This window comes from Xenopus laevis, chromosome 4L (genome assembly GCF_017654675.1).
Source record: "Xenopus laevis strain J_2021 chromosome 4L, Xenopus_laevis_v10.1, whole genome shotgun sequence".
Lineage (NCBI taxonomy): Eukaryota > Metazoa > Chordata > Amphibia > Anura > Pipidae > Xenopus > Xenopus laevis.
In genome coordinates, this window is record NC_054377.1 from 15,068,732 (window position 1) to 15,080,849 (window position 12,118).

The window sequence follows — 12,118 nt, forward strand, 5'->3', positions numbered from 1 at the left end:
TTGTGAGAGAGATGTTTTAAAACCTGGCCAAGCAATTATCTAATAATCAGAAAATGCATGCTGTTTCCTTTGTTTTCCCCATTCGGTTTGCTCCTGGGGAGGTTTATTTTCCGAGAACAAAACACATTTTTGATAAATAGATTTTCATTGCATATAAGACGAGTTTATCCGTTTTGAGAAGATTTTAAATAATGACCTCCTATGGTATTGTTCTTAAGACCAGGGCCTAGATTTATTATATGTCTCTGTATTGGGAGGGGGTTGTTCCTGTTGACATGTGCTTAACACATGGGAATGCAGACATTGGTATATGTTAACATTATCTCTTTGTACAAAGAGTGATTGACCCTGTAATGAAGAGTGCCATTTGTGCTCTTGTTCTTTGTTCTCTTGAAGAGGGAAACTCTACATAATTATGAAATTTGGAGAAGAAAGGAAGGGCAGGTATAAGGACCACAGAGAAAATCTCATGTACAGCACCTACACTCTGTTTCTTTCACTTCACTTGTCCAACTCTTGACTGCAAGACTTCTCCTGAGCTTGTTCCTCAATTTAGTCTCAAACTGTACCTTTGCTTCAAACATTTGAAAAAACTCAACCGTTTTATGATGGCTATGTAACACCCATATTATAGGAAGTCAAAAATTCTGTAGAGCCTATCACCTCTTCTATCAACCCATTGTTCCTCAGGCCTTTATATTGTATGCAGTAGAGTTTGTACAGTTTAAAACAAAACACGCAAAAGCCTCGAATCTTCCTGCTTTATTCAGTAACCTTTGATTGCTGTAGTTCAACAACGTGGTGGGATAGATCCCATACCTAGGCATCTGCTAACCTAGAGAAAAACATACCTGTCATAATCTATCCTCTCGTTAGAGAGTGAAAATCCCCTCTCTGGTATATCAAACTGCATTGATGAACATCCAGCATCCAGTTGGACCCCATCTACAGATCCAGGTTCTACTCCAGCAGATATCAGTAAGTCTTCAGATTCACTGAATCGTCCCAACACGCCAAATGTTGTGCCTGGAAGATTTTAAAAGAAAGCAACAAAATAAAGTTTCTGATCACTTGAATGTGTGTCATCTGAGCAACTCCAGGGTGGAATATTTGTGGTTTTTTTATACTGTATGTAGTGTTTACTGTGCAAGAGATTTGTTGCAGGCAGTCCTGGATGCCTTTGAAATGTAAGATGGTAATGTCATGTCTTCAAACTAACACACTTTGATGCCAACAAAATCCTTTGTTGGCAGAAATATAGATCAGAATTAACTTGGCTCATGTGAAGGTTAAACATCAAATTGTAAATAGAATGTAAAGTATGAATACAAGCAAGCAACTACCCAACGATCTGGAACTAACAGAAAAGGCTCATATCAGAATTAATGATGGGCGAATTTATTCGGGAGGCGAAATTGCCACTAAAATTGGCGTCAACGTTTTTTCGACACATGCCACTGTTCCGACGCCAGTGCCAATTTTGATGCTGTTTTGCGAATTTTTTGGTGGGAAATTCTCCAAATTCGTGGCAAAACGGGACAAATTCGCCCATCACTAATCAGAATATAAAATGGACATGATCTGCAAAGCTCCACGTAGATAGAGAGACTAGGGAACAGAAATTAGAGGGGTACAGGTACAGCTTTTGATATTTTGAATTATATACACATTATTGACATTTACCACTATAAACTGGAAAGAGTGAAAAGTGGTGCAAATGAAACAGTCAAAGGAATGCATTAATTAAACAAAAGGCACTTGTGAGGGGACATGATTACTGTTTAGAAGAACATTCGAGGACATTATAGACAAAAAGCGGGGGATTTTTTTTCCCATAGAAAGCAACAAAGAACTAGACCCTACCCCCCTTAGACTTGATGAAGTGAACTTTAATTTGAAGCTGCAAAGGTGGTTCTTCATGGTGAGGACAGTGAGCTCTTAAGATCCCAATAGCCTTGGATATATACTTGTCCAAGAAGTCGTCCAAGCCCGTATTAAAGACATTAACAGTATCAGCCATCACAACATCCCCAGCAGAGCATTCCCCAACTTCACTGCCGCCACTGTGGAAAAACCACTTACCCTGCTTCAAATGAAATTCCTATTCCTCTAGTTTGGGCTGCATTGATCTTTTCTATGGGGGGGAAAAATACCCCCCTTTATAATGTAATCTAATGTACTTATAAAGAACAAACATGTACCCTCACAAGCGCCTTTTCTCAAGAGAAAATAACTCCAACCTTGGCAGTCTACTAGATTGAATCTTCCATCCCCTTTACCAGTTTAGTTGGAGAGCAACATGTTGCTCACGAGCTACTGTTTGGGGATAACTGCTCTAGCTCAATGATACCCTGGACTGGAGCCTAAAACTGCACATCGCATTGGAGCTCGTGCACGCCAGCACAAGCTGATGTTGGCGCGCATGTGCGGAATCCTTACAGGACACAAGAAGACTAGGATGTAGCGCACACAGTCGGGGAGAGAGGGGACCGGACATGGGGTAGGCGACGGAGCAGGTACGTGCCTAGCTCCCCCCCAGCTTTGTGCCCTAGGCACATGCCTACTCTGTCTACCCCTAGTTCCGGCCCTGTATTGGGTTTATTTAATATTTACATGATTTTCTGGAAGAATCAAGGTATGAAGATCGAAATTACAGAAAGATCGCTATCCGGAAAAAAACAGGTCCCGAGCATTCTGGATAACAGGTCCCATACCTATATATATATATATATATATATATATATATATATATATATATATATATATATATATATATATATATATATATATATATATATATATATAACAAACAAGGGAAAGTTGTGCTCACCACTATTTTTTAAAACCATTAGGCGGGGGTGCAATGAGGCTGTGACCACAAAATACATATAGTCAACTACAAGATTCCTCTGCACTCAACCCATTATCAATATATTTAAGACAGAGACATTTTGTGCATACAGCTACTGAAAATGCCTTACCCTTTAAACAAAACAGGGATTGTTTGTCCATATATTGCAATATATTTAAGCTGGACAACTACGTCATAGTCATCCCATATCTGGCCAGTCCTACACTCAATTTTCATCTGATTCATTAAGAATTCTATTGCTTCATTATACATTTTACAAAGCATTTTTCAGTAGCAGTATGCACAAAATGTCTCTGTCTTAAATATATTGATAATGGGTTGAGTGCAGAGGACTCAACCCATTTGTCTATATATATATATATATATATATATATATATATATATATATATATATATATATATATATATATATATATATATATATATCTCCTTTACAGATATGATTTGTTAGTTGGCTTGAAGACACTGCTGTTATAAGAAATCACATTCTGGCCCAGGCACCGTATTATGTACGGTTTCAATTGTCACCTCATAAAAAGTTTCAAAACAATTGACCAGACAGGAAAATAAAATCTAAAACGGTTTTAGCTCCTTAGCCGAAAAAAAGTGGAAGCAATCCAACAAATCAGACAAGAAATACACATAGCCTTTGGCTGTGCAATCTATCCACAAAGAATGAGAACCAGTGATGTTTGGTGCTTGAAGGGAACCAGAATACTAGACTGTGTTGTGTCCAGTAGAGCTTCTGAAATGAAAAGACAAAAGGACTATTGTCTCTAGAACTGGCAGAGACCCCAAGTACTGAATATGAAATGAAACTGTCACGCAAATGACACTGTTCGAGATAAACTCTTACCAGTCAAACTTATTTTCACAATCCACTTTTTTAATGGGTGACAAGGTTCATAACATGGTATTTTTCATGGATGCACTGAATCCAGGATTCAGTTCAGGATTCGGCCAGGATTCGGCCTTTTTCAGCAGGATTCGGCCCGACCAAACCGAATTTACATACGCAAATTAGGGGCGGGGAGGGAAATTGTGTGACTTTTTTTCACAAAACAAGGAACGAGGTTCACCCCTGATTTGCATATGTAAATTAGGATTCTGTATTTGGTCGAATCTTTCGCGAAATATTCGGGGGTTCAGCCGAATCCAAAACAGTGGATTCGGTGCATCCCTTTTTCCCATGGATGCCTATTTAACAATTGTTCAATAACTGTTAATTACTTTTAATATATCTGTGTAGGTTTATAAAGGGAATACTATACCCTCTATTGCAAAATGTAAAGATGCTACTTGGGGACACCTTCTACTACCCAGGAAATGTTTAATATTTTACATTATTATATTAATACATTTTTAAGCAAAACAAAACCTGTAAGATCTTCTGAACTAAAGAATGCTCTAACGTCATTGGAAGGTGGACCAGCGCCCATGATTTGCTGGTAAACCAATCACATTTGTCGATACAACCAAGCTTAGCACCCTTGAAAACCCCTATGAATATGGTTTCAGCAATGCAGTGCTAGGTAGTTCTCTGATACTGTAGAATGGCGCAATCTTATTGGTCAGATGGGAGGTGTTTTGTTCTAGAACAAAGTCCACTGCTGAGTATTCTCCAACAGTATTTAACATGATCATGTAATTGGTCAGGTGTGTGATTTTGGGGAGAGCGAAAGACAAAATCAAGCTCGGTGCCTTTGAAAAACGATAGGTACATGCTATGATGATCTTGGTTGTCAACTAAGGAATGTTGATTGGTAAGACAGAATGGTAGGCTGTTCCACTGACCGTCTACCAGTAGAAAGGATGGTCGAATTCCGTGTCCATATTACTAATATATGGGAACATGAAATAATACAATAATCAAACAGGGGTCAGAGATATGAGGGGTAATTACACACAGGGGTCCAGTGTCTTACAAACCATAAGTACTGGTTGATGTTCCTCAAGGAGAGAGGATGGTCCATCAGAAGTTTCATCAAATTCAGTCACAACCTGTCCCAACACATAAATAACATACATTTTCTTCTTTCTATAAATTAGAGGTCACTGATGAGCTTCATGGCCACACAAAAGCCATGTACTTTTATACAGTCATGGAACCCCAAGGTGATTTCAGTGTCAGTGACTACGCATTGGTTATAACTGCTAAACTGCAGAAGACTTTGAGTTCCTCTTCAACCCCAACATTAGTTAGACATGTTATCCTTAATGTCCTGAAAATAATCCTTCTGCTTCAGAAACAAGCTTAGGACGACCAGTCAACCTTTGTTTTAGTGTGCGGTTTCACACACCCTTCCCACTCGCGACTATTTAAAAAGAAGGTTTATGACAGTTGCTAAAAAAAAAGAAAGAAAAAGCATAATTTATAACGCAACTTGGAATGGTTTATTTTCCACAGCTTTGCAAACTCGATTGGGCAACTGCCCTTTCTTCCTATAATTTTAAAATTTTGCTTTACAAGTTTCCCTCTCCAAATATGCAATGCGGTAGGGCAGAGAAGGCCGATGCCAAGTACAAACTGACCAAGGCAAAACAACAAGTTTGGTATAGAAAAACTGTTCACATACAGATGTTTTAGTTAGAGGGAAAAGTGGACAAGCGGTTTTGCAAGTGAGTGAGCTGCTCGCATTTCATTCGATCACAGTCTGGAAAATTCTGATTTTCATTGAGGATAGGTATTTTGCTCCAGTTTTGCCACCAAACATTTGAAAAGTCCTGCTTAACAAGTAAAGCTTTAAAATAAATGTTTCATGGACTTTGGCATTTCAAAAATGTGTAACGATGACCAAGAGTGTAGAGGGTCCTGGGTTGTACTTAGAAGAGGAAGTATGAAGATGGAGATTGAAGCTACTCCGTTATGCAAGGGCATTATCTGTGCACTATTAATCTAATTGTCTACCTTGCAAGTAGGGTGAGGTCCTGCCTATAGTAAAAGTGGTTATAATAACATCTGGAAAGGGAGTGTGACTGTGGGATAGCAGGTATAGTAGGGAGAGATGGTGTCTATAGTAACAGTGGAATAATAGTCTCTGGGAAGGGATTTTGGCTGTGGTATAGCAGGTATAGTAGGGAGAGATGGTACCTATAGTAACAGTGGGATAATAGTCTCTGGGAAGGCAGTGTGACTGTGGGATAGCAGGTATAGTAGGGAGAGATGGTGTCTATAGTAACAGTGGGATAATAGTCTCTGGGAAGGGAGTGTGACTATGGGATAGCCGGTATTGTAGGGAGAGATGGTGCCTATAGTAACAGTGGAATAATAGTCTCTGGGAAGGGAGTGTGACTGTGGGGTAGCAAGTATAATAGGGAGAGATGGTGAATATAGTAACAGTGGATAATAGTCTCTGGGAAGGGAGTGTGACTGTGGGATATTAGGTATAGTAGGGAGAGATGGTGCCTATAGTAACAGTGGAATAATAGTCTCTGGGAAGGGAGTGTGACTGTGGGATAGCAGGTATAGTAAGGGGAGATGGTGCCTATAGTAACAGTGGAATAATAGTCTCTGGGAAGGGATTTTGGCTGGGTAGTACTTAGAAGAGGAAGTATGAAGATGGAGATTGAAGCTACTCCGTTATGCAGGGGCATTATCTGTGCACTATTCATCTAATTGTCTACCTTGCAAGTAGGGTGAGGTCCTGCCTATAGTAACAGTGGAATAATAGTCTCTGGGAAGGGAGTGTGACTGTGGGATAGCAGGTATAGTAAGGGGAGATGGTGTCTATAGTAACAGTGGAATAATAGTCTCTGGGAAGGGATTTTGGCTGTGGTATAGCAGGTATAGTAGGGAGAGATGAGACCTATATTAACAGTGGATAATAGTCTCTGGGAAGGGAGTGTGACTGTGGGATAGCAGGTATAGTAGGGAGAGATGGTGCCTATAGTAACAGTGGATAATAGTCTCTGGGAAGGGAGTGTGACTGTGGGATAGCAGGTATAGTAGGGAGAGATGGTGCCTATAGTACCAGTGGATAATAGTCTCTGGGAAGGGAGTGTGACTGTGGGATAGCAGGTATAGTAGGGAGAGATGGTGCCTATAGTAACAGTGGATAATAGTCTCTGGGAAGGGAGTGTGACTGTGGGATAGCAGGTATAGTAGGGAGAGACGGTGCCTATAGTAACAGTGGATAATAGTCTCTGGGAAGGGAGTGTGACTGTGGGATAGCAGGTATAGTAGGGAGAGATGGTGCCTATAGTAACAGTGGGATAATAGTCTCTGGGAAGGGAGTGTGACTGTGGGATAGCAGGTATAGTAGGGAGAGATGGTGCCTATAGTAACAGTGGATAATAGTCTCTGGGAAGGGAGTGTGACTGTGGGATAGCAGGTATAGTAGGGAGAGATGGTGCCTATAGTAACAGTGGATAATAGTCTCTGGGAAGGGAGTGTGACTGTGGGATAGCAGGTATAGTAGGGAGAGATGGTGCCTATAGTAACAGTGGGATAATAGTCTCTGGGAAGGGAGTGTGACTGTGGGATAGCAGGTATAGTAGGGAGAGATGGTGTCTATAGTAACAGTGGATAATAGTCTCTGGGAAGGGAGTGTGACTGTGGGATAGCAGGTATAGTAGGGAGAGATGGTGCCTATAGTAACAGTGGATAATAGTCTCTGGGAAGGAAGTGTGACTGTGGAATACAGACAGTCAGCCCCTGATCCTGCATACAATAGAGATGACTCTGGCAGAAGGTGGATGAATAAAAAGTATGGAAAGCTGCTCATCATTTGCCTTCAGATAGTGAGCCACTACCACTCGGTAAAAAAAGGCCAGATTTCCTGGCATTTACAAAGCACTTATCTCCCCGTTCCTAATGAGCCAGAGAGCGATTATATACACATTTACTGCCAGTAAATAGCATTGCTCGGCTCAGCTCAGCCGCAGGGGTTAAACAAGGTTCCAGGCATTTGCATACTGTGAGCAATTACAGACCGGCAGCTTTAGAGTCGTGCATGCATGAAGTCAGACCCCATGGAAGTCTCAGGGGGAAATTAGCAAAATGAATTTAAAAAAATAAGTAGTGGGAAAATGATAGTGCATTTATACGTAGCGGAATTGCGCGAACCTCTAACCGCAGAATGTCGTTGCAGACAGTGGCTCTAATTCCAAGCGATCAAAGCAGAGTAGTCGAAGGTAAAGTAATCCCCCTATTGCTTAACATCCATTTTTTAATGCTCATCAGTAATGTGCCATATGTATATGGAGATATATATATATATATATATATATACACACACACAAGCTGCTTCTCCGATCTTGTGCTAAAAATAAAGAATAATTGGTCAAAACCCATTCATAAAATTTTAACTATGCGCCTGAAAACAGAAGCGCCAAAGGGTAAGGCACCGCTAATGGTCTCCGGTGGAATAAATAGCTGCTCTGACGTCAGGACTTCCTTCCACTCCAACAACTGCCTCGCTAGGGGTTTCAGGTACAGCAAGTGATGCTTCGGGTTTTTAAATAAAGTTACAGAAATAGCAGGCACCGAGAACAAAATTGTCGCTATGCAACCTCACATTTCTATGATTTATGCCCAGCAAAACGTTAACTAAGGTGATAGATAGTTCAGAAATAGCATCTTCTGCAACAGCCTGCCCTAATGACTGGATACAGGGGGGGGGAGCTATTTTCATTACCAGTTCTTTAAAAAAAAAAAAACACGCCTGCTGAAAACAAAGGGGAAATAAAAAGGATGACATGGATGAAAAGGAATATGTGCTGTTCAGAAATACATAGGATAATTTGCACTTGCAATTATATTTTTATCATTAGGTTAAAAAAAAAGGCATAATTTTCTAATATAACACTACTCTGGATTGTGATATTATTTTAAAAAATACATTTATTCAGCACTGGCCAGACTGAATACAGGCAGTCCCCGGGTTACATAAGAGATAGGGTCTGTAGGTTTGTTCTTAAAGGGATACTGTCATGGGAAAAAAAATTTTTTTCTAAATGAATCAGTTAATAGTGCTGCTCCAGCAAAATTCTGCACTGAAATCCATTTCTCAAAAGAGCAAACAAATTTTTTTATATTCAATTTTAAAGACATATTGTCAATTTCCCAGCTGCCTCAAGTCATGTGACTTGTGCTCTGATAAACTTCAATCACTCTTTACTGCTGTACTGCAAGTTGGAGTGATATCACCGCCTCCCTTTTTCCCCCCAGCAGCCAAACAAAAGAACAATGGGAAGGTAACGAGATAACAGCTCCCTAACACAAGATAACAGCTGCCTGGTAGATCTAAGAACAACACTCAATAGTAAAAACCCATGTCTCACTGAGACACATTCAGTTACATTGAGAAGGAAAAACAGCAGCCTGCCAGAAAGCATTTCTCTCCTAAAGTGCAGGCACAAGTCACATGACTGGGGGCAGCTGGGAAAATGTCAGATTTCAAAATTGAATATATAAAAATCTGTTTGCTCTTTTGAGAAATGGATTTCAGTGCAGAATTCTGCTGGAGTAGCACTATAAACTGATGTGTTTTGAAATAAACATGTTTTCCGATGACAGGATCCCTTTAAGTTGAATTTGTATGTAAGTTGAAACATATACATTTCCTTATTAAATGCAACTAGACAGATGTTTGTCTTAACATAGTATTTATTGTTACCTTTCTGTGCTCTGCAGTAGACAACATGCCAGAGGGGATTGGGGCAGGTCGTTTATGCAAGCTAAATGCTAATAAAGGCCAAGCAAACCATTGTATGTTACTGTAATAGCCTCCATTTGTAAGTATGAGTTGTATATAAGTTGGGTGTGTGTAACTCGAGGACTCCTTGTACTGTCTTTTCTGTGTTCACCATGGTAGTGACCTAAGGGTCGGCAGTATTCAGCTTTGAACACCATAATAGCATGGCCACCTTTCTGTTGGTCCATTCATTTGGACAACCTAAGCCAGAGTTGTATTGTCAGTACAATGGGGGACCCCAGCAAATGCCAGATCCTCAGTGGAGAGCCTGGCATGTACTCACAAGCCCTGAATCCCTTCCCTCCTCCATCATTGGTGCCAGGCCCCTCTGAAGATTTTTTACAGGGTAGCCCAGCAAGCCCCAACTGCCCTTCTGTCAGCCCCTCCCCGGAGTCTACAGGCCACCTTCATCCTCATTTTCTGGCAGACGGTAAGAAAGCGGCTGGGGTGGGGGGTCCATATAACTTTAGAGGAAGCAGACCCTGCACTCCGGCCCCTGATACTACACACTAATTGGTAGGCGCTTGTCCCTGCTGCACAACTGTGTTTGGGTTACTGACTTAAAAGGACTAATGGGCTAAAGAAGAAGGGCACCCCATTTTGATGGACCGTGTCAATATGTTAAGAGAATTGCCAAGTTCTTTGCTACTTTTAAGGAAAAAATGCATCAGCCCAGGAGGCAAAAGTAACATAGTGCTGAACCTCCACCTTGCTTATCTTCCCTCTTAAGACCTAGACTCATGCATGCACAGTAAAATAAAATGTAGACATCTAGCAAATTTAGCAATTCCCATCACTGAGGGGGTGGCTGATGTATTGGGATGTTCTTGTCTTTTAAGAAGTGCTAATACCAAACTTAATTTGTGTATAGGGCCGCCAGCCACTTGTCCAATACTAAAAGTCTGGACATGAAGCAGATGATGTCAGAGGTGGAGCCAGGTTTTGAGACATTTAAGGACAGGCTTGTGATAACAGGGGCAGGGCTGTGACACAGCAGTCATTGATTGGCTGACAAACTTGCCAATCAGTGCAGACTGCGATCCGGGCAGACACTTTTGAACAAAACCAGACAGGTGGCAACCGTACTATTGAACAATAAGTAGTATTATATAGGACTATTCCCTAAACAAATATCATGAATTCTGTAATTGTTGCCCCATTATTTGATATATCCAGCGTCCACCCCAGCCGCAACCCCCATCTGCCAGCCCCCCGCCCTGTGGATACCTTATATTCTTCTAGATGTGACACGATCAGACCAAGTAGTGGAGGGCAGGGAGCAGTGAGGGGAGCGGGTCTGGGTCGGCATGGCCTACCATTTTTTTCTAATTGTCTCACTGGCCCAGTCTGACCCTGGATATATCATATATTTCCCTCCCTGATACAACTATTTTTAATTAATAGTTTTATATAAAATGTTTCACTCCTGCCATCACTTACCCACTGGAGGCCCAGAACGAATTGCCCCATAGCCTGTATGATATTATCATGTTATGGGAATTGGCCAAGAACAAGCAGAATTTGTGTCTCTTAGAGGAGCCGATGCTGTTCTCAATGTATCCATGCAAAAGAACGAAACACTTCAGAAAATCACCTTCCACTTAACTTGACATATTAATAAATGTACAAAAAAGGGGCTATATTAATAAATGAATGGTTATTAATGGCGATGGCTATCTCTATCATTTTCAATCCCTGTGATGCACAGTAACTGAATTTGAGATTAAATGTCGTTAGAGGAGGCCTACAGATTAAAAACCTTTATTACATGAAGCAGAGTCAGTACTAATCCTATCAGGTTCTTGCTGAGAGCTACACGCTAGCAGTCAGCTTAATTAAACCTGAACTCTAATGAGTAACTGATTTCCGCGAGTACTCTAGAGGTCCCAGTTGCCATGAAGGTATGTTTATGTGGGCAGAGTGGAGACTTAAAGGGGATTTTATCATTAGGATAATGGCACCCAATAAGCATTGTTAGCACCATGGAAGGGAAACAGAAAGCTCAGAATTCGCCCTCCCCCCATTTGCTTTTAATGGCAGTTGCCCGGCTCTTGAAAAAATGAGGCTTTAATTTAATCATTATTCTTATTTTTTTATTTTATTGTATTGATGCTTTCCAATGTCGCACAACAAAAGTATGTTCATGTGAAAACAATTCAAAAATTGAAAAAAAATGAAGAGCAAATGCAAATACCATTATTCATCATATTTAAAATGTGTTTAAGGTGAACAACTGCCCCTTTAAAGATATTTATTGTGTTGTAGAGGATCACAACACATGGGTCTTTATGATCATCATGACCTTCTCAGGTAGAACCACATGGATGAGCAGCCTTTTATTACAAGCCATCAGTTCCTACTCAGGGTGCAAACCCGGGCCTAGAAGAATTGCTGCCCAAGGTAATAGTACTTGGCTCTGCCCCCTTACCCTGTTGCTCACTAACCGGCCCCATATCACTTGGAATGTATGTCACACATCACCCAATGTATCCTCGATACTTACTTCTCACAGTCTTTCTGCAGCTTGCTCATTTACCTCTGCTGCTTACTG